Source organism: Embiotoca jacksoni, unplaced genomic scaffold, assembly GCF_022577435.1.
Source record: "Embiotoca jacksoni isolate LCO1_2020_lvr unplaced genomic scaffold, fEmbJac1.0.p SCAF_14, whole genome shotgun sequence".
Taxonomy (NCBI): Eukaryota; Metazoa; Chordata; class Actinopteri; family Embiotocidae; genus Embiotoca; species Embiotoca jacksoni.
Genome location: NW_027185274.1, coordinates 7,250,930 through 7,259,306, shown reverse-complemented (window position 1 = coordinate 7,259,306; position 8,377 = coordinate 7,250,930).

Below are 8,377 nucleotides of genomic sequence, written 5' to 3'. Positions count from 1 at the left end.
ACAGTTGGAATAGAAACTTGTTACAATGGAGTAAATAGGTGAAATCAATAAGTGAATCATAACTTGGATCTGTATGTTGCACTGAAAGTATCATATGCCTGTAGGGTTCTCTTTGCAGGTACATAACCCATTTTTAGCAGAACCCATTATCACGGTGCAGGCATGATATGTGTACTCTATGCTTTTGAGCCACTTCTTTTTCATATACTCCTTCTCAAGTGCCATTTTGAAGTTCAACTATCTCTCTTCAACTGTATAGCACCATTAAAGGAGAGATTGGGGGTTGCATTTCACAGTATACTATACTGCCGAAACTACCACACATGAAAAAACATGCAATGATTTACTAAAACTCTGCAAGAAAATAATTCAAATGGCACTTATCTGTACTTTCTATAGGGTGAAAGGACGGTAGATGTTTTTGAGTTAAAGCAATGTCCTGAGTGAAGTAAAAAAGAAAATGTAAATGCAAAAGAATGCTGAGTTTGTGACTTTGACTTGATGATTGATGGCTGCACCAGAGCAATATTAGTATTTTTAAATTCGCCTGCTGACACTTTTATCGAACTGACAGCAGTACAGTAGTTAACACTAAATATTTCAGGCTCGGTAGCAGAGCCCTCTGTCGCTCCCTGCTGCTCTCCAAACATGCACACGATGAGTCTTTTGCCTTGGATGAAATCTTAATGAGCAGCATAACATCCAAAGGAAATAATGGGCCAAACTGTGGCTGTGCCAAATCACAGACTCAATCTCAGCAAATACTAAATTGTAAACATGTGGCTGCTAACAGCACAATGGTTTGTGATCCTCGTACTAGTTTGTAATAAAGTAAATCAGTGCTCGTATCTCTTCAACCAACCGTACCTGTCAGGGTTGGTGAACAGTACCAGAGGAAACTGTTTTGTGGTGAAACAACAGTGTCTGTATGCCGTAAATCTCTGAGTAAGGTTTCTAAATCTTCACATGAGACCACGTCCAGATGTCATCTAAATGAACTGTACAGCGCTGCAGACCTATGACACAGAACTAAACGCTATCTAACTAACAAACAATTCAGGGGCCTTCATGATATATAAATCTGAGAGCAGTGTGACACAGTTTAGATGTCCTGACTGCAAAAGATCTGGCTGCTTTTAACTTCAGCTGTAACAGCCTCATCTTCAGATTTAAGACCTACTCGACCTTTTGCTATGGATGCAATATAACTATATCTATCCTCTCTGTCCTAAATTAACATCCTCTTTATTGAAAGAGAATCCCTGTGACGCACAAGAGAACAACTGAGAGGTTCCATTACGCAGAGAAGTTGTGAAATATGACCAGTGTATCCCTGAGGGCCCTGATGGCCCAACTTAAGACACAGTGGGGCCGGGGGATACACTCATGTCCTACTGTCCCTCGTGGTTTGGCCGTTTTGGCCACTAAACACTCCATTAGTGTCTATAGGGATGAACTTAATCTAAATTTGATCTACCGTGTCTTCACAAACATGACCCCTCTCATGGATTTTAGTTGGACAGAATTCTACTGACTTCTACTAGTTTGTTTTCTTGTCATAACATTGGGACTCTGAACATTAAGAGACTGAGTTTATAAGAATGCATCCTGTCCTTCTCTCTGGCTTTGCTCTTTGTTACTTTACATCCCGTGAAATTATTGAATGGTAATGAATGATTTAAGTCCAAGTTTTATTATTTTGAGGAATCAATGTGATCATTAACTGTTAGTGCACGGCTCAAAACCAAGAAAAATTGACTTATTTGAATTAGTTTAATGTGTTTAATCGAATTAAAACGTGTCCGGGTGTAGATGAACCCTCTGCTGTTCCATGTCTCCTGCTCTTCTTCCCTGTCTTTTGTCTTTGTGGACATACTGTTGACAAAGGTCCAAGAAGGGTAGTGAGTTGTTGATGAGGAAATGTTGCAGCATCATTCAATTGCTTTTGTTATGCAGTAAATACTAGTTAGTGGAAGGCCAAGAGTAGTGCTGGTCTGCCCTCCTCACTTGATCTTATCCAGACCATGATTCACCTCTCTGCTCATACTCTGATTTAACACAATTACGTTTGTGTCTGTATGTGTGGTGGAGAACTCATTAGAAAACAGTATCACGTGTAGTGTTAATGAACACAGCTCTAGGCCTGACTCCTTCCAACCAATTCCCTCATCAGGGCCAGATTAAGGCACCTGTTGGCCTGTGTTAGCTCTCTCTTGGCTCCTTTTCTGACTCTGTTGTTGCTGGTAGTGTTTGGTGTTTCAGGTATTTAGTTACAACGAGCCCTCTTAATGCACACGTTTACCCTGTAAACCTACTATCTTCTCTTCTGACATGCTGGCTGATGACAGTGAGTTGGAAACCTCCTTGTTGTCCTCCCCCACCTTTTGAATGATCCATTGTGTTGATGTCCCATTGTAAAGGTGGTGAATAGGTCACAATGATACGTATTTTAGTATGCAGCCTAATGATCCTAGTTCATTTCTGTCCTTCCTTTGTAGGTCCACCTGCTGCAGTGTATCCACTGTCTTGTTACATTATTGTTTGTTTTGTTTGGCCTTGTGGTTTGTGTTGCTTGACTTTGCATTATTTTTCCTACACAAAGCCTGACTGGGTTGTTTCTTTGTGACCAATGTTGGTATTGGTACTTTTCTCAGTGGAGCCGAGTGCCATATTGTTTGGAGGCTGAGCACCCACAGTGAAGTGCCAGCACCTAATGCGTGTGAATAAAAGTGGTGGGACACAAATGTTAATTGCAGAATTTTTCTGCTGGGAGGATTGTTGTGTTGCACTAGAAGGTAAGTGGTTGCACCCTTCGCCACTCCTCAGTGCAGTCTGCCTCTCCATAAGTGGCCTCTGGTCAGATTTACTAGTTTTGTTTAAGGAACTGACAGTTTTGGATATATTGCTCACTTTTGGATTTAGATTTTGCATTGAAGTCATTTTAGCTCTGGTTGTGATGAAGATACACTTTTATTCCCCATTTTGGTCCTATTAACTTTCATTTGGTTACTCATAGTCTTCCTTCCACAGCAGCTCCAGTCCCTGCCTATTAGATTATTTCCATCAAACACTTGATTTACTTCAGAAACCGCCAGTCTGCTTTATCAGGAATTAAAATGAATCGTATTTAAGGTTTCTGTTAAGTGTTTCCTGGGGTGCGACTCTCCACTCTCTCTTCTCCATTCTCTCCTCATATGAGCCCACATACTGTTGTTGTAACTGTTTTGTGATAGGTTGTTCAACAAGTCACGAACCACCATGATCTGATTTAATGCTAAACATATCATTTATATATGTTGTGTATGATACAGAATCATTCAGGATCATCAATTGTAAAGTCTCATCCAAATTAGACATATCTGCCCTCAAGAGTACATTCATACATTTGCTCTCTAACATTAGCTATACTTTGGAGAATCTTTTGTTTGGTTACTGACAGTCTTGAAACGATGCAGCCATTTCTTTAATTCCATAAATGTCAGATGGCTGGTTGCACAAGAGCCCTGCACTTTCTATATCACATTAAATATTGGTGCAGTTTCCGCACAGTCACTGGTTGCTGTGGGTGAGCAGCTACTTTGTCAATATACATGTGGAGCTACCGGTTTAGTGCAGCTTAAAGTCACGTCATTTCAAGTGAAATCAGCGACTAACTTTCTTTTTTCCGTCATCCAATAAACACTATGTACACAGTAAAGTTTGTCACCTTTCTATACAGTTACAGGATAAGTAAACGGCCGGTCATCTGCAACTCTTCATCTATTTAAAAATGTATACAAATTTAAGAAATGAATCATGGCCTGTGTGGTGCTCTTTAGTAGCAGATATTTACTTTTTTGTTAAATCCAATGCAATTTAATAAAGACTATTTGACAAATCAACAATGTCTGTCAAAGATGAAAGGCATCCTCCTCGGTAGCAGCCCCTCTGGTCTCAAGGTTGGACACTCTCTATGCCTCTCTTGTCCCTCCCTTCCTCTCATACATTGTATTGTTGTGTCTGAGATGTGTTGAACCTCATGTCTCGGCAGGTATGGGGACTGTATTATCCAGGCTTATAAAGGGCAGATCCAGGCCATCCCCTGCTTTGGCTGGCAATTTGCATTTTTATTGCCGTTGTCACATCCTCAGTTAATACACCATTGACTCCCAGAGCCACCCCTGGACCTGACGGCATCACCTTGCTATCCCACCTGAAATGAGAAAGCACGCTGGCCCCCGGATCCGCATTGGCTGAAGCCCGGGTACCAGTCGACCTGGCATTCTGGGACGGAAATGGAGTGTCCTCTCATGTTAATGTGGACTTTCCATTAGGAGGGATGATTGATTTGTGCTGCGCTGTTGCTGTGAATAGGCAATAGACTGGCACAATAAAAGAGGGAGATGGGGCTTTGTGCAGGTGAGGCCATATGTGAACTGGTGTGTGACTGAATCACGGGGCTGATGATAATGGGGGGGTGGAGAGGAGGTTTGGGGACGGAGACGAAGACGAGCAGAGATGAGATGGAATAGAGTTGAATGCGGGAGGGTGAAGGTTGGGAGGTGAAAAGGGCCAAAGGAGCAGCGGAAGGTTTGGAGGTCTGAAGGGACGGGGAGATGAGTGGTGGGAGATGACAGTTCAGTTCAAGCATTGTCTCTGAATTAGATGAAAAAAGACAGCAGAAAAGTCTTTAAGTCAATATTCTTACAGAATGACAAAATATTTGACAGCACATCCATTTGAATTTTATAAGTCTGTGCAGAGCTGCAGTGTTCAGAAACATGGTCATCTTGTACAAGCACCAAGAGGCAGAGAGTTCAGCTGGATTAAAACAGGCTTTGGTCACTGTCCAGTTGAACAAGCAAATGTTTTCGCTTTTCTTTTACTGTGAGTCGAGTGGGATTCAACAACTTTCCCAGGACATCTGCTCCCGACACCCACGTTCGCAGCTCCATCCAATGGAAGGGCTTCTTTCGCCCCCAAGACCAGTGGGGGCTGTGTAGTGATTGGATGTGCCGGGCCAGGGCCCAGAAAAGGGAAGGCTGAGCCCTGAGAATTTTCCGAAACATTTTCTTCTCTGTCTTGGCTTTCACCAACATCTGCTTCCAATCAACATTAGTGAAAAGGCCGCTTTTCTTTCTCCCTGCTGTCTGGGTTACAAACACATGAACATACATTTATACACACACACACACACACACACACACACACACACACACACACACACACACACACACACACACACACACACACACACACACACCGGCTTCCTATAGCTTTTTCTCTGTTACATTCAGGTCGTTTTATGTTTTAGGCAACATTAAACATGCATATTTCACATTTTCTTACAGAGTTTACAAAGTTTATTAAAGTATATTAATGTATTTTTACTGTCTTTATACGTGACCGACTTCATGAAAATGTGAAGTTGACCTTTGACTGCAAACCATGATTCAGGTCATGAATCAGATCTGACTGAGCTGAATTGGAGCAAAAAGGACAGAAATTGATCAATAGAAAAGCATTTTAGAAGGCACAAAGTTAAACATAGTGAATTTACTTGCTGCCCTCAGCACTTCATCCCACCCTTTCCATGAGAAATAGTTCCAAGGGCCAACTTCCTTCACCACAAGTGTCAGTTTTCTCCTTCATTCACAGCTCAGCCCTCCTGTGTGGTCATTTCTGTTGCTCCTCTTGCGTGACTTTCAAATGCAGCAAGTCAACAAACTGCAGAAAACCATGCTTATTATAGCAGGTACTTTCCACAGATATTCAGAAATAAGCATGGTGATTCACTGTAGCCGAAGAGAAATACACAATGTAAGCAGCAGCTACCCCGCCTCTTAGCAACAGCTTGCTATTAGTAAGGCTGCCTGTGTTGTTTCTGCCAGCAAACTGCTTAATAGGCTTTGGCCCCCGTGGCTAAACAATCATGGGAGAAATATCGTGGAGGTTATGAGGCTGGTCAAGTGAAACTTAGGAGTTATTACTAACAGTCCTGTGCAACAGCTGGACCAAACTGCAGAGGCCAGTCCTCTACAAATCCAAACATTTTCCTCAGATGGGAAAAATAAAAGGAAGACCTACATGATAATATTTGATTAAAAGTACAGGAGCATCAATGATATTTTGAATAGCCATAACTGTGATTATAAATTGAACTGCAATTATTCATCAACAGTGTCAGATACCAATCTGTAAACCTGTTAAGAGACTAACTGTGGCGTCCAGAGTAGATAAAGATATTACAACTGGCTGTCTGATCTTGAGCTTCCTTCCATTGACCTTTGACCCTGAACATCATTGACTTTGTGGCCCTGCTCCTGCTGGGCATGGCCTAATTTATTGCGCAGTAGTGCTGACTGGTCTTCAAAACTAAGCCTGGGTCAGACTGAGCTCATAAATCTATAGTTCACCTCTCAAGGAGAACTTTTTTTTTTCTTTCTTTGTTCTTTCTTTCTTTGATGCTTTCCATAATTCTTATTTTCACTGTCTCAATGTAAATAAGTAGCTTCATGTGAAATCAACAATGATAGTCTTAAGAATGTTTTGACATCAACATTTCATGTTACTATTACAGAGTTCAAGCATCCCACATAAATCCTCTGTGCACCAACTTGGCGTACCATAAGGATATTTGTCTGTGCCATAAATGTTCAGCACTCATGTTACTGTGTGCATTTTACACCAAACTTCTTCTGAATAATAGGATGTAGAGATGGTGATGTTTTTTTTTTTTAATTTTTATGTACAACATAATCAATAAGAATGTCTGCAAAAAAAACAATACATTTAAAGAGAAGAAATGCCAATCAAAGCTAATAACAATTGTGGAAAAGGAGCTTTCACATCTCAGCTGACTTCTTGCTCTATAGAATAGCATGTAATTATACGAATTACAAATCACTTTCACTCAGCTTTTGTGTCACTGTCAGTTGCTCTTCAGTCGGCATTACAAAAAGCCACTTGTGATTACCTTTGTCCATACCTGGCATTTTGTAAATGAATATGGAAAGGCAGGAGGGCTGATGATGGCAGAAGAATGGATTAAAAAGAATAGATGGGCAAGGTTAAGTGCAAGCTTGATATGAGGGAAGGGAAAGATGTACGCTTTAGGTTAAATCTGACTGTTGTTGAGCGAGTATAGATGTAAAATCACCCTGCTTTACTCGGGCACTTCAATGATTTGCACCTATTATCCAATTAAGTTGCTCATTGATTTGAAGTTTTTTTTTTTAGCCACATCAGTCTTGATTTTTAGTTGTGAGAATGTAGATCTGCTATTTATTTGGTTGTTTTCCCCCTTAAGACTGCTGCTTGCTGTTCACTGCAGCACGGCATTTGTCTGGTTTAACTCTCTGTTTCACTTGCTGCTTCTGACACAGCTCACAAAACACACACAAGCAAAACAAAGTACTGCCCGTGCAAATATAATTCAGTTAGATGTACAGAGGGAGATGGAGGCTGTGAAAAAAAACATGTCAGCACCTGCTGTCCTACAGTTTGCAGTGAGTCACGAGAACTGGCTGATGATGTGCTTCATGACATGTTGCATGATCTGCTTTGGCTTATACCTTTTGGACAAGGGGGCTGAATAACTGCCTCATTCAGATGAGCTCAAGGTATGATTTTTACAAGATAAATTGGAAAGGTTGGACATAAGGGAATAATATATGGTTATGATCTAAATTACTTGAATATTGAGTGGTTTGTAAAAACTATAGTAAAACCATATCTGATTAGAAATGATCTAAAAGTCTAGTCCCCATGAGCACATCCCCTTCTGCAAAGACCACAATGAGTGAAGCATGATGTTTCAACTTTTGGCACTTCAGAAGTTAAAGTTTTGTGGGAAATAGAGTTCAATTACACAGTAAGTTGCTCAGTCTTGTGCTTTAATAGGGAGTAACCAGTGTAAAGTGCCTCCCCTCGAACTCATGCAGAAGACTGCAAAGGAGGCATATCGAGAGAGGGTAATGTTGATAGAATCAGCATTGATTTGATCAAAGAAGAACTGCAATACAAATATTGGATTTTTCATCAATGACTAGATTATAACATGAATGTTTCTCACTGGTTTAATGCAGTGTTTGAAAAACCTACATGCATCTGCAGACTTGTGAATCCAGTGTATTCTGCATCATTGCACCGTCCTCTGCTGCCACAAATAGGCTATTTTCTTCCAGAAGTTTATTTAGCTGCACAACCAGTAATTGTCCATCTGGAAATTGGGCAAATGCCAAAAAAGAAAGGAAAGAAAGATTTTTTTTTTCTTTTACAGTTTTGTTTCAAAAAGTTAGTAATGATTGTCAAAACTTTTGAGAGCGACCCAATTTCACGTTTTAATAAAAACACGTCTTTTCCCATGATCCCCTTCGTGTAGCGAGAGAGGAAAGGT